This window comes from Rhynchophorus ferrugineus, unplaced genomic scaffold (genome assembly GCF_030347505.1).
Source record: "Rhynchophorus ferrugineus isolate W39M unplaced genomic scaffold, kcgeb_rfMv2 rfM1, whole genome shotgun sequence".
NCBI classification, from domain to species: Eukaryota; Metazoa; Arthropoda; class Insecta; order Coleoptera; family Curculionidae; genus Rhynchophorus; species Rhynchophorus ferrugineus.
Window position 1 is genome coordinate 33,761,660 of NW_027472580.1, and position 12,113 is coordinate 33,773,772.

Genomic DNA, 12,113 nt, shown 5'->3' on the forward strand with positions numbered 1-12,113 from the left:
TACAACAGAAAGGAATTGGTAGACTCATTTATTCCGGTTTAAGTATTTTTATGTAAATGTAAAATAAAGAAATGAAGAAATTAGATGAAGATCAAAACTATTCTTCGGGTTCTTTATTTGAGTAATTACAAAAAAAAAATTAAACGGTCATCAATGATGAAAGAAATGGCCCTTTTTAAAAGAATCTTTTACATTTGCCAATCCAAATCTTCAAAAACTGAATAAGTTACGAAAATGTTCATGTTGTGTTAAACTATGAAACATCCAGTTGAGAAGGGGCAGGTTTGCTAGAAAATATTTCTAAAATATTTTAATGACTTGTGTACGCATATCGCGAGAAACAAAGGGCAGATTTATCTTATCATATGTTGCGTTGAAGAGTAAATTGGGGTAGTGACCCTAGCGAGCAAGGTATATTTCCTGAAATTGGTATGACTTATATTCGTTTTACTCGCTGCAATGTCAAGCAGAAAAATATCTTCAATATAAAGATATTCGAGAATTTGAGCATGTTTATACAACTGAGAACAAATGTTTGCAAAAATTACGTACGAACGCTGGGATAAAGCGCTTATGAACATGTATCCTCAGGAACGTACCATTTGTTTTGTTTATTTCGAACGACTTGTGAACCCGTTTTATCATTGCGCAAGAAAATATTAAAATTTCCGCAAGGCAACTTGTTTTTCAAAAAATTGAGCAACAATATGGCAAAACAGATCTGTTTTTTTAAATAGTGAATGAACAATCTTCAATGTCGACAAGCTTCTTACAGTCATCTTCATCACATCTCCAGATTTGCATACGCACTCTCCTGCATGGAATAAACTGTAGAAAAATATAAACTATATATTGTTTCCTTTTCTAATGACGGTGCATTCTTTTCGATTGATCGGTACCGTCGATCAGATCAAAATAACAAGAAAATTTAGAATATTTAGATTTTTGTTACTTTGGTAATTCTATAGTAATAATAATTAAAATGTTGTATTATTCTTGGTAGTTTAACATACATTGGTTTTAAAATATGAAAGAACAAGGGTAAATGCAGAAGGTAAGGTTACATTTTTAAAAGTTATAAAATCCACTTGTATTTATAGTGGGAATTTCAGAAGCCAAATTTATAACACATCATTTTCAACGACCTGGAATAGGTATCAAAATATGCCAAAATTTAATGATAACAATAACAGTGAAGAAAATGATTCTTGTTGTGTTGGAAATAGTCAAGTCATTAAGGAGGTTTGTCCATCAAAAATAGTAGCAAAAACTGTAAAAATTGGTAATAATTAGACATTTATTTTAAACATAATATATTTTAGTAATGATTTAAATTTTATTTTATAGCTAATATGTAACTAGAATTTGTTGAAAGTAAAATTCGAAGAATATGGAATTCAGAGAATCAGAGAAGGAGAAATTACACACCATTTTCCTAAGGTGTAAGAACAATGTACAGTGATTCTATGAAATAAGTAACTGCGTTAACAAAAGCAGACCTGCATCAAATAAACAAAATATAAAAGTATTAACGACACCCTAATGATCTAATGACAAGGAAACTAAAATGCATTATTATTCAAGAGTATAGGTAAATAAATTATTGTTTTGTGAAAATAATGATGTATTGACTGAGATGTCTTTCACCTTTAAAGTGCAATCATCCATTCGTTATAAGCCAATAAATGTACAATATGTTAATCGAAAACTCGAGGTAGTCAATTCATTAATGTGGTTTGTGGATCAAGAATAGTAGCGATAATATTTGAATATTTTTAGGAGAATTTTACTGCTTTTATATATAGTGGTGGCTTTTTCGTTTGGTTTTAACTATATTGGCTGTGTTTGATCTAAACGATTTTGGTCTTTTTATGGTAATGTTTATTTATATGGTTCTTGGAGTTCTTGTTAATTGTTCAAATATGGTTTTTTATAATAATAGAAAAGTATATAGAAATTATTTTTATTATTTAAATTATTCAATAAGTTTTTAAATAAAATGTGTTATTTCAAAAAATTTTGAGTGTTCATTTCCCTCCTTATATATAGTTTCAACATTAAATCAATTATTTATCATACTTGTGTATTTTTATTTATAAAAATTAATGATGATGAGTAATATGATGTTTTTATGAAAATAGAACAGCTTAATTATATTTTTATTATTTCGTTTTATTCAATATTTTTTAAATAAAATGTATTATTTCCAAAATTTTACTATTTTTATTTACCTCCTGAACCTATTTATTTGTTTAATATATTCGACAGAAAATCTAATAATAACGATAAAAATATACAGCCGAACACAGAACCTCCCTTTTCGAAGTCCGTTAAAAAGTAAGTAAATAAAGCTGTCTATACGTATGCGCCAAATTCGGATTATTCTCTATTTTAAAATTAAATGGAGCCAATATGCGCAAGCATCAAAACGGGAGATGTTGTGGAGAAATATATCTTCTGTTATATTTTTCATGTATAAATAGAACAACAAGAAAACCAAGAAGATGCCGAGTGGCAATAAATAATACATTTAATTTGAGCTCTAAAAAATGTATATTGATTAGTACTCATTTCCAACTATATTAAAACTATATTAATAAATATTACCAGCTAATATCACTTTCGACTATGGCAACTAACTGAATATATTGGTGTCTCGTTAATTATGTTATAATATAATTCCCAGCAAATATACAGCATAAAGCAATAATACAGGATTTATCGCTGTTCTGGTATCAGTTATCATGACACAAAAACATACATTTAATTATATTTAATATAGTCATAATACAGATGTACTCATGTCTGATCTCATTTAAATTGTAGTTATCCAAAAATTAATTTTGAAATTTATAAAAGCTTACATTAGATTAAGTCAGTTTAAAACAATTTTGGCAGATATTATTATTACTATGTGTTGTTACTAATTACTGTGTGTAGTAGTTACTTAAATGGTTCATTTAAATCAACAGAAAGTATTAATTTTTAACATTACCTATGTGGATAAACTTAATTTAAGAAAATGTATTACTAGAGCACGTAATATATTAATTTATAAACTCCCCCATTGCTAATTATAAATAATTTTAACTTGTAATGATAGAAATACTTTCTGGTTTTCGAAAATGTCTGAAACTGTAACTCTTTATCTTCTACAAATATACTCCAGATGTTTGTATTTCTCATGTATAAATTGGGAATGAACGTAACCATTGATTTTTATACGAGTATATATATATATATATATATATATATATATATATATATATATATATATATATATATATATATATATATGTTATATGACGTTATTTCTTCTAGAAAATTTAACAGTATCCCTGTCTAATTTAATAATTTTTAATAAATACATTAATAATACTTATTAATAATTAATAATACATTTTTATAATTTTTGCACTGATTATTTTACCTATATACCACCTTAATCCAAATACAATTAAAAGGAATAAATTAAGAGTGATGTAGACTTAAGGAAGATGATCATGGTCCTGAGCCCACGTTAGACAGTAGGCCGAATGCATTTCCATATTTTTGCGTATTTTGCAGTGATCCTTCTACCCAGAAAACTGCATTATTTTAGTCTTTGCTATTAACAATGATAATATCTTAAGTCAATTGTTATTCTACTTAGATATCTTTAAAATCCGAAAAGTGTATTATAATAATATAATTGACTATTACCTTTACAACAATCTTCAAACAGATTCAATGTTCATCCTATCTATTGACATTATATTGTGTATCCGGCTTCATGTTTAACATAAGTGCTTATTTACTTCAGGAGAAGCTACAAGTTAGATAATATTACACGTAAATTATATGGCAAGTTTCTATGTTCCTAATGGATAAATTAACATTTTACGGATATTTTACTATTCAATATCCTAAATATTCTATTTTCTAAGATAAATAAAAAAACTATTTTCTAAATAAATACAAATAACGATTTGTAATTATTGAAATCGTGTCGGATTTGTCAACGTTTCTGAAACTATAATTATTAATTTTTAGTAAATATACTACACAACTATCAAATGTTTCTCATGCAAACATATAGTATATTTAAAGTTTCTTTTAGTAATGCCTAATGAATATTTGTGACGTCGAAACATTGCAATGTTGCCACATCAACTCTGAGTTTTAGTTCAGTTTGGCTTTGACATACAAGAACATTCTAATCTAAATAAAATACAGTTAATTATACAGCCACAATAATTTATAGGTAAGAGTTAAAACCTCTTATCACTATTGCTTTCAAGAATTTTGGATACGTCTGAGAGCCAGCCCGTCGCCGTCCGGGTGTATATAATATAACTTTGTTTGAAAATGCCGAAAACAATAGATATTCAGGGTCACAAATTCATTACAGCTTTAATAGGTTATTTCGAAAGGAACGAGGTAATGGAGTCCCCCTTTTGCCGGTAAATTCCATTAGAGAGGTTATAATTACTGATGATATTAAATAATATAAGTTCATACAATTTTGTTGAAAATGCTTTTTACAGAAAATTGTCTGTCTGGAAAGAATTAGGGACATGCAACTTTTTGGGGGAATGTGGGAATGGACATCCTTTCATACACTCTTAGAGGGCATAGGGTTTAAATGGTGTAAAGATAACCCTCGGAGAGGTTTAATGGAACTTCGTAAGACATTACCTTAAGCATAATTCAATTTTTAAAGATATAAAATAAGACCAAGGAAGATAAAACTATTTAAATTTGTCTATCTTGATGAAACTTAAATATCTCAAAATGATTCATTGTGACACTCTTGGCAAGACAGTAACAAAAAAAGTGTAAAAACAACAAAGATTGAGGGAAAAAGGTAAAAGTTGCAATAGCATTCGATTGGATTTTGTTGGTCATTATATTTATTAATAATTAAGTGTAAATATATTTCTGGTCGAGAAGGATATTCCATCAAAAACTATTTGGATATATGGAAGGAAGCATTGTCAACTATCAACCATAACACCTTCGGTTTGGATGAACTCGATAATAAATACAGAGGAAGTAATTGATAAATGGTGGAATCGTGAACATGTTTTAGACAGATTAGAAATTAGCAGTTTAGTAGTTGATTTGGACCGTGAGTCGGAAAGTGAAAATGACTGTAGGAAACTTTCGGGATATGTGATAATGTGCAATGCTGGAAATTCCTAAGACAGAGTGATGAGAGTGGAAACAACTAAAAGTAGGCACATAATTAATTGAATATAACTGTAGAAGATGGTACTGTATATTGTTCACTTAAATTAATAGAAAATACACAGTTTGAATATTACTTTGTGGGCTACGAGTTATCTCCCCTTTGTCTCATATTGACTATAATTTGTAATAATAGAAATAGTATTATAGAAAATAATACTTAATATACAACTTTACAAAAATACTCCCATTTACTAATTATAAAAGTTTATTTGTAATGATATAAATTCCTTCTGGTTTTTGAAAAAGTATGAAATTTGTATAATGTAAATTGATTATTGTAAATATACGATACATTCTTAAAATGTTTGCCATTCAAAAATATATTGGTTTGAGTGAATAAATGTACCGAACATTCGCATTCGCCCTTTTTAGAAATAATTCACATAAACATGCCAAAGATAAAACAAACTCCATTACCTCCTTATATAAATTTTAATAGACATATTATTTCAACTAATATTTATGATTTTGTTGTTATGATGAAAATTTAACTTGGGCAGAGGATTTAATTTTTCAAAGATATGATGTTTTGATATATTTGTTTCAGTCCAATGCCTGCGGAGCCTGCGCGAAATAAACCCTCCTTAAGAGTAGCCAACCAGAAGCAAGCAATACACTTTTTTAATCTTTATTTAAATAATGGAGTTTTCTATAAAAGGGCTTGGTTCTTTTAAAGCAAATCATCGATATACAGAAGTGCGGTGTAATCATCAGAATGAAATATACAATACGCGCGACACTTCACAGGTGAACATTTGCGCAACATAGTAACACTTTGTATATTATTGCCGTTGGTCTAAGTATACTCTTTGCTTCCATTTTTATTAATATGAATGAATACCTCAAAACAATAAAAAGATATATGAATAAAACTTACAAAACTAAACCTAAATTTTTTCTCCTCATCATTTTCCCCAGACTCTAAAATCTTATATAAATCAAGACGAACATACAGATTCGTCTTGCATAATCGGATCTGCCATTTGAATATTTCAAGGAACAAACAATGGCGGCACTGGCAACAATATAGTTGTAGCGACCTCTACTTCTTTTCAGTCTACCACATGTAAACTTTAACAACTTAAATAAAGAAGTTTAAATCAGTCAGTGTTTTCTGTTCACGTGCAAATTCCTTTCACGAGGTAGTAGTGAATTTTCGAATGAACAAACAAAACCTATGCACAACAAGCGAACACTCCCGCATAGCTATAGCGACAGTTTCTAGTCTTTAGGCCACCACATATACATCCACAGGACTATATAGTTGAAAATGTGCAAGGATTGATACCATGCGATCCTAGAGTATAAAATACATTCATTTAAGACTTCATTCGTTTGCAAACGTAATAGAAATATTTAATTAAAATATGTTCTATTTATATATTATTGCAAAATCCTAGTTTCTATATAATTAATACATCTTGTAATATTATGAAATATTATGGGCAGTGGCGGATTTATACATTTACCGTCAGTACGCTATTCAAATTGTTTCGGTCCTACTGGCCTCTGAAATTCGATACCCTAGTTCATAATAATATTATATTAATTATATTTTATTTAGTTACAATCATTTAAAAATACAATTCCAAAAATTCATATATGACAATTCAAATGTTGAATATTTATTCCACTTCATGTTCTCATCACTGTCATTTTTTAGTGTTATTTTTGGCTCGACTGATTTTACTACTTTTTACCAGTGACTGTTTCAGTCGATATTTTCGGTTCAACTTTACTATTTACTACCGACTGTTTAGGTCGTATACTTTTAGTTACAATTTATGGTTCTATTAGTTTCTTTCGACTGATTTTTCATAACTTTTTTAGTGGTTTGCTTGTAAATAACAATATATTGTATTGTATTGTATTGTATTTTGGAACGATATTTTTCAATATTGTTAATGAAATAGGGTAAAAAGATTAAAATTGTGAATGATAAATAGTAAAATACTTTTGACTGTTTTTATGGCAATAATAGGTAATATTTCGATTACTCTCTGGATATTTGTTAAAAAATATGTTCGTTCAATAATAAATAAAGCATTTACTTTATTTAAAAAAGCCCTATTAGTTATTGTGCGATTATTTTAAATTATGTCATGAATTAGTTTTTTTTTCTACGATCAGTTATATGTTTAATTTTTATTTAGTATTTATGATTATTGTACATATTTATTATAGTATATTATTTGAAACTTAATATTAATATAAAAATTCCATTCCTTTTTACAGATCTACGGAACATTCAAATATAATAGTAATTCTACTTCGTTTTCCTTTTCTTTTTTAGGAGATGAAGAAATCTGAACATCACCGTCTCGCTTATACTACCGCTGGAAAATATAAGCATATACAAAATTAAGTGCTCCAAGCATTTATCTCCATCATTTTCTCTCTCGCAATTTATACAGGATAGAGTAACTAAATCTTCGTTTGACATTACGAATTGAACAAAACATGATTCAATATACTAAATCATGATTGAATATACTAAAAAGTACTTTATCGTATAAGTATACGATAAGATCAGACGAGTATACGATAAGGTCCAGTTCCATTATTTGTGTAGCGATCTCGAGGCATGTCGAATTTTATATCGTGGAATAATGGTCAACAAAGTACCCAGAAATATAATCCCAGATGTTGAACACAGGCGGGGCGTATAAAATACGATAACAAATAGCTGGCAACCCCGGAACGTTTATCTGAGATGTTATTGAAGGGTATTTCCATCATTCAGTATCTGATCCACTGTTCAGTTTAAACGTGCCACAATCAACTGCCCAAGCCTCGTCACTAGGTAACATCGCTGCCATCCGTTTTATCTATTTTGTATTTTCCATATTTTTATATTACTTCAATAAATAACGGTCACATAAAGTAAACAACACTGTTTCATTTCGTTTTACCTCCATTCACCGAGCCACATCATTTACCCTAAAGTGGTGACCCCGATGTGATCTTTCGGAAAATTTGGTTTGAACTCGGGAATGGAGGGTATGTGCAACTTCGGTCACAGTACAACTAGTTTCGGTCCATTTTTTTCATGCTGTTATGTATTATCTATATGATGATTACTTATATGTATACATACTCATACTTTTACTGTCAGTAATGGGTATCCATGCTGTACTTCTATATAAATGGAAACAAATTGAGGGAACAGAACTATAGTTTTCCTCTGAATGAACTGTAGTATTTGTGAACTAATAATAGTACCTCTAAGAGCACTAAGATCATGTAGCATCAAGTTTAAAAAATAATCATATATTAACAAAACTCTTTCAAAAAGAGTCTTAGAACTAGGCAGATACAAAACGTACTTATAAGAAAGCTAGTAGAGTTTAGATTCATCATTGGCACTTTTTTGAGGGTAGAACGGTTTTCACTTTGTAAGTACTTTTTATATGCCATATATGCCAATTCAAAACATATATAAGCAAACTGCGTACTCGTGAAACTTTTTGCTAAACCATAATGAGTGAAATTCGGAAAGATTCTTCGTACAATCCTAGATAGGAATATTTACAATATTGCTTGGACAAAAGAAGACGTCAACTAATTGATTTGAATTATTAACGATGGGTTAATGACAGTGTACCTCTAATCTATAAAAGCAATAAATTTACCTCCCAACTAGACTACTGTTCAAAACGAATGCATATAAGAAAAAGTTTGCAAAATAATCGACCAATTATGGATAACCAAAAAATATTTCTACCCCATTTTTAATTTTCCCTGAAGCACTATACTCGAAAACAGTTTTTAATCATCTGTTGTGTAATCATGTCTGTTGAATAGCAGAATTCTTTCTACTCGGATATGCAGATACATTATAACAATGATACCTTCGATGTCAACAGAAATATAAACTGTTGTTATTTTAATTGTATTTTATATATTTGTATAATATTTATATATTTGTATAATGTTTATATATTTGTATATATATTGTGATATTTTTTATAAGTTTTTATATTATAATTCCACTTATAATAATGTTTACATATTTAACAATATTTTAGTAAACTTAAAAAGTGATGCATTATATTCACTAAAAAGCAATGTTTTGCCTTTTTATTTTCTAATCTGTCTGACAGAGCTAAGTTCCGGGCTACTAAGTTATTCGCTTGAGGTTAATATTAAAATCAATATATAATAAGAATATTTAATTATAGTCTACCCAAAGTTGCTGTGAACATACGTCATCAAGGTGGTAATTGTATTACCTACCGCAATTTGTAAATCCGTTTTGGAATCAGGCAATTTCCTCCTTATCATTTTATTCTAGTTAAAAAGAGACACCATGCGTTTGAACACGTAAACGATCCAGCCTGTGAAAGTCGTCCAGTTGTCAAACGAATGCAAAATTCTACAAAACAATAGTGATAAAAGGTTATAAACTGGCAAACGTTATCTTAACTAAAAGTGCCGATGCCAGATAGAACAGCCTCTCTAATCAGATATTTTGACCAGGAATGAGATAATGGAGGCACCTTCTTTTCACCCTATTTCCATAAAATTTGTTAGAGAGGTAAGGATTTTTACTGTTTAATATTAATTTACTGCGGTTTTTATTGAAAACATTTTTAGCGTTTTGCAGCTGCACTGAATATTAGTATGGACATGGCCACTGAATTATCTCAAAAAATGGAAAACATAATCTTGGATTCACCGTCATACGAAATTTATGTCCATTAGATATTGGTGTAATTGTTCAGAGTATTCATGAGTATTTGGTTAAAATGTGCGAGGAGAGAAATAACACCAATTTTTTTGCAGACTAGTATGGTGTACACAAGTAGTAGAATAATAAATAAAAATTACAGTCTTATCAAAATAACTTCACAAGGAAACATTCCATCGAAGAAAATAAGAACGAACCGTAAAAAGGTAAATATGCTCTCTAATAAAAGTAAAATACCTTACTTGCATATGCAATTGTTAATTAGCTAGATTAAGTCTCCAGGGAGATCTATCTAATGGGTGGCGCGGAAAAGAGTTCAATGTAAATATAATAAAACAACTCAGACCTATACATTATTGTGGCTATATAATTAACTGTAGTTATCATATTAATAATAATTATTACACTTTGAGAACAGAACGGCGGTTGCACGAAAAAACTTATAGTCATCTCTTGTTCCGATTGCAAGCAGTCCTTTATGTCAAACCTTGCCGATAACTTTGGTAAGGTCCAGGAAGACTGAACGGATATGATCTTTTAACGCAATACGCGTGATAAATCTGTATTTAATCTAGCTGATTGGTGTATAGAAAAATGTTTGGATCTGAGGCTAAACTGCTCATTTACTGGAATATTATAATCATTGGATACGTGCAAAAAAGTATGGAGAATCGCTAGAATCGCTAGAAGAGATATGCGACTTATTTAATTAATTATTTAGATGATCTGAGTGACAAAATTTTATTATCAAAATTAATTTTGGAAAACCTGCTTTTGATCAAAAATCACCATTAGTGGTGAGGCGTATCTTATAAAAATATCAATATATCGGAGAAAAAAATATCTTTTAATAAAAATTATCTTTTCCAACAACAAGGAAAAATATCGATAGTGTTATGGCACCAGGTAAATAGTACTAGCGTATTATGCAAATTAACTGGAACAAAAATATGTATTTTTCTTTGAAATACCTAAATGAGATTTTTAACTTTTTCGATTTACAAATTAACAACGGTATTATGTTGTCCTGTAATGGCGTGAAAGAAGCTTGACATTGAATATCTTCAAACTTTAAAATAATTATATAAAAAATACTTTTAAATAATTACAGCTTTCAATATTATTTTATTCCACTATCCCAACATCATTTAATGGTTATTCCGAACACTTATTTTCCACATCAATGTCTTTTTAACCGATTTCAAAAAAGGAGGAGGTTCTATGTTCGACCGTATATTTAATTTTTGGAATAATATTGAGTAATTGTATATAAATGGCCGCTTGTATTTAATATATTGATAAATAAATTATATTTTTTATTCTACATATTGTTTTAAATCAACTTTTTTCTTTCTATATTATATATGTTTATATAGTCTTGAACTTTATATAGTTTGTTACTATAATATTTAGATATTGATAAATAATTAAATATTGTTTCATTTTCTCTCTTGTCTTTTCAAAATTATTTTATGATAAAAAGTATGGACCTTCTTCTACACCTCTTCGTGGGTTTTTTATACTATTTAAATCATATGTTTCGTAACAGAGTAAGGGATGACATCTCTAAAAGAGCTGCATATTCCTAAATATTCTATGGATAACTTCCAGATCAAAAGTTATCTCTGAAATAGCTGTATTAAATTATGTTTATATAGAAAAAACTATCACAGTTTTTATACATTTTATATATGTAATTTCGTATAGAACACTTTCTTTCTGTGAATCCAAGATTATCTTGTTTTCCCTTTAAGAGATTTTAGTGTGGACACTACTAATATTCAGTGCAGAATTATTTACAATAAAAACGCCAGCACTTTAACATTTAGGAGTATCAATACTTAACTCTCTAATGCATTTTACTGTAAGAAAGTGCACCCATTACCTCGTTCCTGACCGAAGTTGTTATTTAGAGAGTTGTAACCTATTTTTGACTAACTATGTATTTCGGTATTTTCAATCAGAGTATTCACAAAAATTAAGCAGCGATTTAAAATTAATCAAAATAATATCAAACAGAATAAAGTGAGAAAAGGAATGAGAACATAAAATGAGGAAAATAATGTCTGGCATTAAATCGAATGTACAGACTGCAATAGGCAACATAACAGGTCAAAAGTCCCCGGCTTGACACACAGATGGTGCTACTAGAATTAAATCTAGTTTTTTAATTAGCCGTTTGTTATTGTGA

General features: G+C 28.9%; 1 long non-coding RNA gene across 1 annotated transcript; it reads left to right on the forward strand.

The window, feature by feature from the left end:
- Positions 1 to 890: 890 nt before the first annotated feature.
- LOC143193746 (uncharacterized) lies at positions 891 to 1,797 on the forward strand. Its single transcript, XR_013005090.1, has 3 exons — positions 891 to 1,054; positions 1,113 to 1,282; positions 1,348 to 1,797. It is a non-coding gene; the product is annotated as an uncharacterized LOC143193746 (long non-coding RNA).
- The last annotated feature ends 10,316 nt before the right edge of the window (positions 1,798 to 12,113 follow it).